General features: G+C 44.5%; 1 long non-coding RNA gene across 2 annotated transcripts in view; it reads right to left on the minus strand.

Annotated features, from left to right (window-relative positions):
• Positions 1-1128: 1128 nt before the first annotated feature.
• LOC116598269 overlaps positions 1129-13242 on the minus strand; it is a 44069-nt gene continuing 31955 nt past the window's right edge. For both annotated transcript variants that reach the window (XR_004289016.1, XR_004289017.1), the window contains 2 exons: positions 5895-6044; positions 1129-1952 (listed from right to left, as the gene is read on the minus strand). This is a non-coding gene — a long non-coding RNA (uncharacterized LOC116598269). The remainder of the gene's footprint in view (positions 1953-5894; positions 6045-13242) is intronic.

The raw sequence follows: 13242 nt of genomic DNA on the forward strand, positions 1-13242 counted from the left end.
AGCCTGTCTCCCCTCCTGAAGGGGTTCAGTGAAGAAACGCCACTTACCAAGCCTCTCCCCTCTGGGCAGACTGCTTCAGATCTTGTTAGCTGAGAAGAGCCCATGCTTCAGAAGAGTCGAATAGATGACGTGTCTTTGCAGTAGAGAGCCTCTCATCAGAATTATTATTCCAAGTTGCCTCATTTGTGATCTAAGTGTTTCCAGTACATAATTTACTTGTAATAAATCATAGTTCCCTATGCAGAAATGTCATCATCCAGTATGAGAAAAACCCTCCAACTTGAACACTCTCACCTTCCTCTTAGAAAAGGGACACAGGGGCGCCTGGGTGGCTCAGTGGGTTAAAGCCTCTGCCTTCGGCTCAGGTCATGATCTCAGGGTCCTGGGATCGAGTCCCGCATTGGGCTCTCTGCTCAGCAGGGAGCCTGCTTCCTCTTTTCTCTCTCTCACTGCCTGCCTCTCTGCCTACTTGTAAAATAAATCAAATATTTTTAAAAAAATGAAAAGGGACACGGAGGTTATTCTACTTCTCAATTATTTGGGGAAAAAAACAGGCAACAGACAGCAAAGGCCGCAGAGATGACAGTGCAGCCTGGTGACAGACCTGTCTTTGGCAGGTGGGTGGAATGGAGTAAGTCTTTCCTTTTGCTCAGTCTATCATATTTAACCAAAACCCCTCTTTTTATTTATTTCTGTACTTCACTTTTTAAAACTTCACCTTTAGCTCACAAAATATTTATTTTGTTGTGTGAAGGGAGATGAGGCTCTAAGGTGAACCGCAGTCTGTGCCGGAGCCAGGTGGGGACTGCTGCCGAGGGGATGGTGGCAGATGTGATCACTGTGGAGCCGGCGGAGCTGATGTGACAGGGAGTGACACAGCATCTCCTTGTGATAACTCCAGGAGCGACAGCGGCTGAGGTGGCTGCAGCCCAAGGACAACAGACCTCATCAGTATGGGACATGCAGCAGCTGTAAGAGGCTACAACAAAGTGGCTGTGACTCCAAGAATTGGACATGAGCTGTGAGAGCCCTTCTCTCACTTCCCACGGGAACACTGCTGCGGGTAGAGAGAGACCCCTGCCATCTGCAGGCAGAGCTGTTTCTGGTGGTTGTGAGCTGGGGACTAAGCTCTTCTCAAAGTTCAAGGTAAATGGTCTGTTCAGCTCTGTGGGGTTTACAGGTGAACAACCTTGTCTGAGGCCCAGAGAGCTGGAAAATGAGGAGGGACGAGGGACTGGTAGTTAGAGACAGGAATCACAGGTCTGTGCGGGAACTCAGTAGTCCGAGCTTGGGGCTTTGCATTCCCTTTCATGGTTAATCTGGAGGACAGCCCACCATTCTGAACACTTGTGGGTGGAACCAGCATTGCTGTCCACTCGGGGCCAGAGGTGGAGTGAGAGCCGGAGGGACGGTTGGTAGGGGTGGAGACTGCAAGAGCAGGGGTCTATAGACTCAGCAAAGCTGGCTTCTTCTGTGTCCTCTAACCCCGTGACACTCTTTTCTGTGTCACTGACCAATTGCCCAGTAAATGGCGGTAAATCAGGTCTGGCCAGATACTTTTTTGTCTTTCAATCACCCAAGGTCGCAAATCTTCAGAACATATTCTCAGGCTCTTCCCAGACACTGTGCCCTTCATCCACACATGTGTGTGCAACCAGAATATTCTGGCTCCAGAAAAACTGCTTCACTTCAACCCTAATCCTCCTTTCCGTATTTGTGTCAGTGTCAGCGGGGGCTTTCCGCACGGCTGACCTAGTCCTGCTCTTGAAAATGAATTTTTTGAAGTTGAAAATCCAAATCAAGTTTGTTTATTGAGATGGTCTGTATATGTATTTATTGACAATGAGCCGTGGAGGCAGGAGATAACGATGGTGACTTGAAGCCAGGTAGCTGAGGGCCAGTGTGGCCTGTGCCATATGTTTTTGACCCAGGATCAAATCAGGAAGAAAAGCCTGTCGGGAAATAACGGAGTCACAGTGAGCCAGACTGGAGGGCCCTGGCTGGTGATATTCCGGACCTTCAGAAAAGAAAAGAGCCAGTGTCCAGGCAGCGGATAACCGTGGGCCATTAGATCAGAGCCACCCCCTCTCCAGATAGTCCTACAAACTCCCAACCTCTTCCCGTTCAGGAACAGACATCACTTTCTCCTCCTCTTTCCTACTCCCCACAGACGGCCATTCCTCTCCCACAGCGCGTCAACCAACGCAGCACGGAGTGAACGTCTGGGACCTGAGGCTGAGACGCGAGAAGCCTCCCAGACTCCACTTGCCAGCTTGGAGGAGGGAGGGAATGGAGAGAACTGAGCATTTACTTCATATCCGCATCCCCACAACCTCTGGCTTATCCCACATTTGAGAACGTTCCCTAATAGGAAATAAAATCTGATAGGAAACAGAAGTGCCTTTTCAATCACCAAAAAAGCATTTTGGGGCTGCCTGGGTGGCTCAGTGGTTTGGGACCTCTGCCTTCGGCTTGGGTCATGGTCCCAGGGTCCTGGGATCGAGCCCCGCATGGGGCTCTCTGGTTAGCAGGGAGCCTGCTTCCTCCTCTCTCTCCCTGCCTACTTGTGATCTCTGTCTGTCAAATAAATAAGTGAAATCTTTAAAAAAAAAAAAAAAAAGCATTTTTTGATGGTAAAGGAGGTGTATCCCCCTCCCAGGGTGGGATGGAAAGAACCAGCTGGAAGCTTCCCCATGCACTGGGCTAGCGTGGGTAGATAACCCTGGCATTTGTGGGGGCCAGACCTGGGCAGTCACAGCACCTCTCCCCTTCCACACACAAACAAGTGACTGGACTCCTGAGCCCTGACCTGTTAGGCTCCAGTCACTTTTTGTTGTTGTTATGGACGGATGTTTGTGTCCTCCTTCTCCCAACCATGTGTCGAAATGTGCTTCCTGCTGTGAGGGTCTTGGGAGGTAGGGCCTTTGGGAGCTGCTTGGAATTAGATGAGGTCCCAAGTGTGGAGCCCTCGTGAGTGGAAACAGTGCCCTCATAGAGTTCACGAGAAAATCTGCTTCCTCTCCCGGCCCTGCCACACAGTGAGAAGGCAGCCGTGGGCCACCCAGAAGAGGACTCCCTCCAGAGCCACGCTGGCACGCCCACCTTCTACCTCCAGCCTCCTGAACTGTGAGAAATAACTGCTTAATTTTTATGTGCCACCCAGTGGGCGGTATTCTGTGATCGAAGCCTGGGCAAGACATCGTCAGAAGTCGTGACTGGATCAGACTGGAGACGGGGCTCAGGAGCTAGGACTTGGAGCACAGGCCATCTGAGAACTCTGTGTAGGACACTGGCCTTTTTGACACAGATCCCCAAAAATGGAGACAAACAAATAAAAATTCACTTTAAATCTGGACAGCTCCTTGGACCATTAATTCAGGACATGGATATTTTAAAATACATAGATACCTTTTCTGACAAATATTATTACTTTTGAAGTAAGACTGATGACTTATGTGGAGACACACAAAAGCAACACGAAAATAAACCACAAAACCCAAATAAATGCAAAAGGATGTGAATTCTATATTTGCAAACACTGTACCATAACAATTATGGCCTGTAAGGAGCTACTTTCTCTCTCAAATATATTCCAAGGAAGCAAATCTGCCATCTGCCAAAGAATGAGGGAACACGAGGCTGACAAGGACCTATTTCTGGGTCTCCATTAGAGACACCGCTGCATTCTCCTTGTATCGTACTTTCTAGAGGCAGTTCACATAACAAGTGTTATAAGTTTGGGAATAATGTTGAAATATCTCAGTTGCTAAATATCTAACAATAGATCTTGGGACTTTCAGGACTTTAAAATTACTCTGCCTTGTTTAACTGACTTTTAATTTAGCACATAGGTCATTTTAATGGAATTTGGCATCAACATGTAAATAGGCCACAAATGGCGATCTAAGCAGTAGAGTCAAAATACGTGTTCCGAGTAATTTGTACACTCAGTTTGTGACAGTAATGACATGTCCAAAAGAGTTAAAGTTTGAACTTTGGAAAGGCCAGAATATAGATATTTTGACAGACATACACAACTATGACCATACAAAAGAGCTCTTCCGAAGAGGAAAAATGGTCAGCTACGCAGTGCGCCAGCTCATGTATACACACATTAAAAAGGAGCAACTTGGATATCAATTCTTGTCTTTTACGGACCTTGACAAACGGTCTCTGGGACGATGTAAGGTTTTCCTTATACAATTTTAGGAAAATATTTTTATGGACTTTAGAAAGATACTATTTTGTACTCAGATCTGCACAAAGAAATGAAGACCTCTGGCATATGTGAAGGTAAATATAAAAATCTTTTTTTTCCTTATCTTAACTTCTCTAAAAGATAACTGATTATATAAAACAAAGATCAGTTGTATCAACATATTTTGTTTTTGCAACATATGTGGAAGTTCAACGTATGCTAACTATAGCCCAAAGGATGGAAGAATAGAATTGGAAATACACTGTTGTAAGGCCCTTATACAATATATGAAGTCCTATAACAGTATTTGAAAGTGGCCACTTATGAATTAGACATGCATATTTAAATCCTAGAGTAAGCACTAACATTTTTTGAAGAGGAGGTAAAAACTAGTAAGTCTGTAGTAGTTTTAAAATGAAGCTCCCCCAAATGCAACACTCAAGGAATCCAAAAGAAGGCAAAAAGAGATGGAATGAACAAAAGTGGAATGAACAAAACAACTACAAATGGCAAATTTTAATTCCCAAATCATAATTACATTAAATGCAAATGGCCTAAACACACTTATTAAAATCACAAAATTTACTTGGATAAAATGAAAAGATTAGACAGAAAAACAATACCCAAGAATACCACGAATATACTATCTACAAGAAACTTAACTTAAACATAAAGACATAGGTTAAAAAAATGAAGTCTAGCTTAATCCCCTCTGTATGTTTGAGGGCAGATGGAAAGTCTAATGATAGTCAGGCATGATTCCCATCACTTCTCCACAGACAATCAGATCGCACAAAAATGTAAGAACCTGTAGGTCCAGGAGGCCTGGCCCTTAGTCTACACAGTTGCCAGAGCTACACTTACTCCTTCTACTACTACATGATGCCATTTTCAGTTGCTCCTCAGTTGTCTCCAAGCATTCAATGGGTAGACAGATACCTTTATGATGAACTTCTTTATTAACCACAGACTTAGCTATAGACGATCCTATCTTCACTCTCCGGACTGCGGCACTTGGTAACACAGGTAACACCCCTCTGAGGTCCTGCCCCTCTGAGGCACTGGGTTGGAGCCACTTGAGGCCCCACTCTTTGTAGGATCTAATGGTTTCCCATTCTTCCTAATCTTGGGACTCTTTATCTTTCCCCATATTAGATCCCTCCCTTTTCTTAAATAATTCAGCTCTAGCCTCCAATTAGCCTATGTTAAAAAAACATCTTAGCTCTTTCATGGTGACCAAGAGGTCCTAAGCTTCTGCTTACAAAGCCTGTAAAGGGGGCTGTGATGTGGTGAGGCAGCACCCATGTACTTACGTTCACCCGTAAACAACAGGAAAACCACCTATAGACACTTGAAAGACAGAAGCTTATTTTTCTCACTTAACAAGAAGTGCTGGCCTTGGTTCTCTAAGTTGGTGATGTCAGGTTGATGTATTTGATTCTTTTGACCTTTCTCTCCTGGTTACATGATGACACTGGAGGTCTAGCCATCAATTCTACACTCAAGAGAGAATTTCTCTTATCACCCCCTCTCCCTTGACCAGCAGCCCCAGGTGTGCCCCATGGGCCAGAACCGGGTCGCAGGGCCTCTCTGGATGCAAGGAAAGATGGAAAGCAAGGATGCTGCCTTTCAGGCTGTCGAATGAGAGGCACAAATGGACAGGAGGTTTTGGAGAGGCTTTTCAGGAGCCACTTACCATTATCTTCCATAACCTGTCATCTTTCCTGAGGAGTAGGAAGCGAGGCAGAGTGACCTTCTCGGACACAGCATCTGGGTCTTTGGGCCGTGTTATGACATAAATGGGATGTCCAGGCCCTGCGAGTCAGCCTCCCGCTACACTGGCAGGCTACAGAAAAAAAAGAGCAGAACATTCTGTGCCTCAGAATTTGGGGGCAGGAGTCCAGAGAAGAGTAGGGTTTGGAGGGCTGGGAGTGAAACAGGGCACGGTCACAGGGACACTGAGCTAGAGAAGCTCACAGAGGGCCACTGAAGGTGCACATCAGAGGCGGAAAGAGGGGGAATGAGAGATGTTGTGCTCTAGCCACAGGCATCACATCTGTGGACGGCCTCCCCCGAACAGACGGAATGGAGGCCTGCTGTGGGCCAAGTCAGAATGGTGCTGTTTGATATGGTCCTTCTGACCTTCTCGTGTGCCCAGACTGCAGGGGGAAAACGGAAGTGACACAATCAAATCTGATATGTCAGTAAAGTTGTACCTGACGAATACAGTTTCTTCATAGTCTTTAAGAAAAGATACTTTGACATAAATATGAACTATCTGATAGTTGAGAGGTCACTAAGTTTAAAAACACAGAAGGCTGAGAAACTTAGGTAATTCTCCACGTGACTGTGTCCCAATTCCATACATTTCAATTCTGTTCATGCTATTAACTGCGTTCCTTTCCTTCACAGACGCCCAAATCACGGACTTGTACCTGGGCGTGAGTACACATGAATTCACTCAGAAGAACCTGCTTTCTTGCTCCCTTTTCTCTTACCAACTAATTTATCAATTCAACATCTAGAGCACCTTCTCTCTCCTTAAACCTCTCCTGCTTGCCTCACTTTAGACCTGCGGGAGTCGTGAGGAAAATGGCAGGTGGTAGTCTGGGCTGAGGAGACAGGAAACATATCCACTCCGGACAGAGACGCAGAAGCTTCTCTCCCCCTCCGCCCCTACCTCAGGGCCTGGAGGCAGAGATCGGTAATAAATGAGGAGGATCAATGACATGTCTAGTTGGCCGCTATCATGCCGGATATGTCACAAGACTTCTCTCTGTTTCACGGCTTTTTCACCGAGACAAAACTGCCATTATTGCTTTCCGCTCCCGCTCCTTTCATCTCTCTTGTCCAACTACCTACCAGATCTGTCACACAGATAAATGGGATACTGCTGGTCACATTTCTCTGGGAAAAAGTAAAACCAAATTATACATGAAAAACATTTCTCTTCAATAGAGCTTTTATGTTTACCCCCCGCGGGTCAGCTCAGAAGGAGGGTGTGCGACCGTCTTGAGACTATCAGAGAACTCTGATATCCACACTAGCACGGCGGCCTCTTCTGTTTAGAAATGCTCTCCAGAATGTGCATCCACCTCGTTCCCTGATGCCTCACTCTGTGTTCTGCCCACGTACGCTACCTTATCATCCCCTGCAATTTGCCTTTTTACCATCATTACACTCATTCATGCAACCTAGATGTGAAGAATCCCTCCAGTGTGCCAGACACTCCTCGTTCCAGGCAGCGGGGATACGAAAGTGAATAAGACAAAACTTCCTGTGCTTTTGAGTCTTACATCCTAACAGAGACACAAAATAAATACACACACGACAAGCACATATACATGCGCACATGCGTGCGCACACACACACACAACACACACAAAGTGAGGGAGTGATAAGAACCAGAAAGAAAACAAAGTATGTCAAGAGGGTTGACAGAAAGAGATGGGGAGGGAGTGCTGTTTGAGTAGTTCAATTTAATAACAAGGAAAGTCCTCTCTGAAAGTTGACATTTGAACAGAGACATGCATGAACTGAACTAAAGAAAAGAGCCATCGTGATGTCTAGGTGAGCAACATCCTAGGCGGACGGAAGCAAATGCCGAGATCCCAAAGTAGGAATGTACAGAGCAAACTCCAGAATACCTGGAAGAGTAGGAGGGAAGGTGAGCAGGGAGGCAGGTAAAGACCAGATCACGTAAAGCCTTACATGCCGTGGTAGGGATTTTACCCAAGTGTGACGGGAAGCCATCAAAAGGATATAAACAAGGAAATGATATAATCAGACCTATGTTTTACAAGGTTCTCTCTGACTGCTGTACGGAGACTAGAACAAGAGTGGAATCAAAGCGGTCAGGTGGGAATTCACTAGAATGATCCAGATGATAGAAAATGGTGTCTTGGAGTAAGAGAGTGGTGATGAGGGCAGTGGGAGATGGTGAAACTGTGTTATAGGATGAAAGAAAATCCAACAGGAGCTTTTGTTAAGTTGAATGAGGAGGAGGAAAGAAAAAGAAAGCTATGGACAATTCCAAGATTTTTGGCCTAATCACTGAATGAATAGGAGTTCTGTCTAGCAAAATAGTGAGCACTAGGGAAGAGGTAGGTTTGTGTGGAGTAGAAAAGGGGATTCAGTTTGGGGCACGTTTAGTTTGAGATGCTAATATGCATCTGAGAAGGAATGCCGAGTAGGCAGTTAGACATATGGGTGTCAAATTTAGAAAGATGACCAGGGTTGTAACTGAATGTGGGACTCATGAATGAATTTAGAGATTACAAATTTTAGAGTATAACTGGAATTGGAAATCAACTGAAGAAATGTATATAAAAGGAGGGGGTGATCAACTATATCAAATACTTTTGAGAAGCTCAGTAAGACTGACCTCCATCCAAATGGATTCAGTTTCTTAGTGGGATCAAAACTCTCAGAGTTTTGATTAGACATGTTTGAGAGTTTTGATCAGACATTTATTATATGAAGACTTGTTATGTCCATCTTTCCAGCTGGAGTATAAATTTCATGAACGTAAGGATGAAGCCACTTTCAGGCACCATTTTATCTGCAGTGTTTGGCTCACTGCCTGGCACACAGTGAGCACCAGAGATATTTGTGGTGGATCCCATTCTGTTCAGATTATTGTAAAGCAATTGATTACTAGAGATTCCACTAACGCTGTAGACTGTGTGAAGATTTGTCGGTGATTGTGAAGAGGTGGGGAGGGCTGATGAAGCCATTAGAGGACTCCTCTTTCAACATGACAAATACTGACTTTCTAAGTTCAAAATGGCGAACGTGCTTCAGGAGTACACGATGACAAGAGAGGCCTGGTGTGTGGTAATGTGAGATTAAAAGTGCACGTTTTCACTATCATTTGGTGTGTAAAGTAAAAAACTAACCCCGAGAGAAGTCATGAGGGGCAAACAGAATTTCTCCTTGGGTTATTTTCCTCGGAGAGGAAAACAGAGCAAATTTCAGTGTTCAGAGAGCCAGGTCTGTGTCTTTGAGCACATTTTCTTTACATGCTCACTGAATTAGGCCACATCAGTGCTTTGAGAACTGGTAAGATCTAAGATCATCCATTTATTCATATTAGCTCAGATCCTCCCTTTGACTAACTTCCTGGAAACAAATCAAATGCTATAAGAAGCTCGGCAATTTTTTTTCTCAGATCACTAAGGAACATTTGGTAAATTACTCCTTTAGTACATAAAATCACTTCTCCTATCCCAAAAGCTTTAATGTAGCTCCCCATTGGTACCTAATTTGCTCTGAGTTTGTGGAATGAAAATCCGACTCAGTGAGTCACTACCCCGAGCAGAAAGCTGGATGTGAGTAGTCCCATGCCCGGCAGAAATCATCATTCAAATTAGACAGGCCAACCGGATACAAAAATGACTGAAATACACTCAGGGCAAAATAAGGACCACTTGGAGAAATCACAAGACTTCTGCCATGGTCAGTACACCCCAACAACGATGGTGGGTTAAAATAGGCCCCTTGGAAAAAACCGCCTTTGAGAAGAAAGAAGGAAGGTGGAGCTTTCCCAGAACTGTACATGCTCTTAATACACAGTGCGTTTACAAACAGATTATCAGACCTCGGGAAAATGTTAGGGGGAGGAAGAAGTCAATCACTGAGTGATGGAAGTCTGGAATGCAGACGCAAACCGTGACCTACACCAACAATACGGAACTCCTCCAAGACTTCATGGTCACAGAAGCTGCCAATCCTGAAAAATGCACTGGAGTTCCCTGTTGTGTTTCTACAACTTCTTCTTGCCCTTTAACCAGGAGAGGACAGGCACGTGGTCAGAGTCAAAGCTGGCAAAAGGCCAACTGGTTCTTACCAGTTGTCTTTTTGGACCCACAGGCCCGGAAGCCAACCTAACCTTTCCCCCTTAAATATTGGGTCTGAAAAATAGTTACATTTTACATGCTCTAGAGAATAGAATGAATTCTGGCTCTTTCTAAGTGCTTCAGTATCTCAGTTTTAGTTCTTTAAGGTAGAATCAATTTAGAGAAATACTTGTTCCATTTAAGAGTCTGTGGCTGAGGGGTGCCTGGGTGGCTCAGTGGGTTAAGCGTCCAACTCTTGGTTTGGGTACAGGTCATGATCTCAGGGTTATGACACTGAGCCCTGGGTGGGGTTTGCACTCAGCTTGGAGCAACCTGGCCGGGCCCCGCCCTTCTCCTCTGCTCTCTCCTCCTCTCAAATAAACAAATAAATAAAATCATAAACATAAATAAATAAATAAAGTCTGGGCTAGAAGCCTATTCATTCTCAGCCTGCCCCAACACTGACTATTCAGCCATGTACTTCTCAAGTACCGTTGAGCACCTACTATATGCTCTTCTTGGTGCCAAACCCTGGGGTTTTAGTGGTAAATCTGGTAAGCGGAGACAAACACGAATCCACAATGCCAACAGGGTGTTCTAGGTACTTCTGAGCAAAGTAGGAAGGACGCCATTAGTTCCATGGGGCATCTACTCACGAGGCTTCAAGGCGGCCTGCTGGGCTGAACCCCGAAGTACCTCAGTACTAGATGAGCAGCCACGGAAGGAGAAGGGGGGTACGAGCACAAGATGTGTGTATAAAGATGGAACTCATGTGGCCAACTGAGAGGCCACATAGCAAAGTATTGTGGGGCAAGGAGAGAGAGCTCTCGGGGCCCGGAGGCAGGGGTTGAACGAGGTTGGAGAGAGAGAGCAAGATGAAAAGTCGCAGGTGGTATGAATTCCCCTGCAGAACCACTCGTAACCAAAAAAAAAAAAAAAAAAAAAAGGTCTTCCTCTTTGAACCTCGAGCAGATTTTGTGGTTAAAATGGAAATACACGGACGTGTTAGTTAATCTACTTCCTGGGATTCACAAGCCAAAATACATTCATACTATCTTGAAAAAACAAAACTGATCTTTTGCCTTCTGTCTGTTTTTTAGCTGGTCGGGGCTCTTTCCTCATTGGAGTGACCCAAATTTTCATTCCCAAGGGATCTGTGCCCCGCTATGTGGCGTTCTAAGCATGTCCTGTTGGCTTGTTACACTGCCGTGGGATCATGACGGGGTGTGTCGGGGGATTACTATTTGCTACAGTACCTCTCCTTCCCTTTATAATCAGAATTAATCACCGAGCCTACACTTGAACTTTCTGTTCTGTGTGCCAAAAAAAATGGCAAGATAAGAACTTAATTTTCCAATTCAGGGGAATCGTGAATGAGTTCCTTGACTGAAGCCTTTGTCCCCCTGGATTCTAAACTCTAAGGCCATTGCTCTTTCCAGGAAGGTGGGCAAGACGATGCCCTTAGAGTTTTTTGTTTGTTTTTTAAGAATACCGTTTTTCTTTTCTTTTCTTACAATCGATTCATTTTTGAAGGAATCTCATGACCCGAGATCAAGAGTCATATACTCCACTGACCGAGCCTCCCCTGCACTGCTTGGAGTGTTAACCGTGGGAAGATGTTCCTGCCCATTGTCCTTCAAGGCCCTCCCTATGTGGGTGGACCCACAGCAGTAGCTGTACTAATGCGGGTGTCTCAGGTAAGATCCAGTCTTGAACAGTTTCTTCTCTCGTCAGCAAGTCACGGGGTGTTCCCCCCACACCCCTCCTCAAAGCCATGACGCTTGGGCTGGAAGAGGACCTATGGCCCCCAGCTCCTGCAGGAGGAGGAGGCGTATCTGTCACACCAGGACTACTCGCAGTGAGGAGGCTCGTGTCAGGCTTAAAGGCCCCTTCCCTTAAGAAATCATAAAAACATTCATCAAAGAGTTTTCAGTGCTTTGTGATTTTTAAAACATTTAAATCCTTATTTCAATTGGAAGTTCAAGGCAGGGATCCAGCTTTATTCTTTTCCCAAATGACTAGCCATGATGTCTGGTCTGAGTAACACATTTCTTTTCACCACTTCGTGCTATAACCAAATCCTGTTCCTGTTTGGATCTGCTCCTGTGCTCAGCATTTTGTTTGATCGATCATCTACCTGTCCCTAAAGCAGTATATGTCAGCGGTAAATACTGCAGTTTCAATGACTGCCAAAGTCCTCCAGAAAGTCCTTGTGTTTGGATCTTCCTTATATGTTTTTATTCTTCCAAACTCCAAAACTGCTTTGCCAAGTTCCAAAAAGATTCCACTAGAGTTTTTATTGGGCTGTAATAAATTTGTAGGTTGGTTTTAGAAAAAAGGGACATCTTTACAGTGTGTGTCTTCCAAGCCAAGAATAGGACATGCCTCTTTATTTATGGAAGTGATCTCTCTCACTGGACACTGAGTCTTAGGGGTATGAACTAGTTTCTTCTCAAGAGACTAGTTTTTTGTTTCGTTATCAGTCCTGCTGTAAGACGCGAGTTCAACAAAATGTAATCATTTCTTGTTGGGTCACCGAGTATTCCTGACAGCATAAACACAAGGGTGTATTGTTGAAAACTGTGTTGTGATGATTAACTATCCAAGAGTCCAGGTTGGGATTTTTTTTTTTTTTGAACTGAATATAGAGGGATGACCAGTTGAAAAAAACTGATTAGAAAATTCAAAACATCCAGAAACCACTAATGTGTAATTTTGTTATTTGTCTATGAAGGATTTCTTTTACTGAAAGGTTGCATCCTTATTCCAGAGCAGGAATGAAGGTTGTAATGTTATCTTGGCCACATATTTGTGGCCCATCTGAGAACTGTTTGCATAAATGCATTGGTTAAAAGACACATCTCCAGGTCCAAAACCCATTCTAATATCGATAAGACAGTAAAGAAGGATGGTACATGCCAAGTTATTTAACAAAGCTTGCCAAAGAAGTCAGGAAAGCCAACTTCCCTTTTCACTGTTCACTCAATGTCTGGTATACAGTTGGTGCCTAACTATTTACCAAAGGAATGAATGGAATCCTTAGAAAGGATTTATTTATATGTATGCTTTTTTTAAAAAGTTTTTTTAAAGTGATCTCTACACCCAATGTGGGGCTTGAACTCAAAACTCTGAGGTTAAGAGTCACTTGTTGCACCAACGGAGCCAGCCAGCACCCCCTGTGTATGCTTCTTAAGATAAAAACCTGAA

The sequence above is a fragment of the Mustela erminea genome, chromosome 9 (genome assembly GCF_009829155.1).
Source record: "Mustela erminea isolate mMusErm1 chromosome 9, mMusErm1.Pri, whole genome shotgun sequence".
Lineage (NCBI taxonomy): Eukaryota > Metazoa > Chordata > Mammalia > Carnivora > Mustelidae > Mustela > Mustela erminea.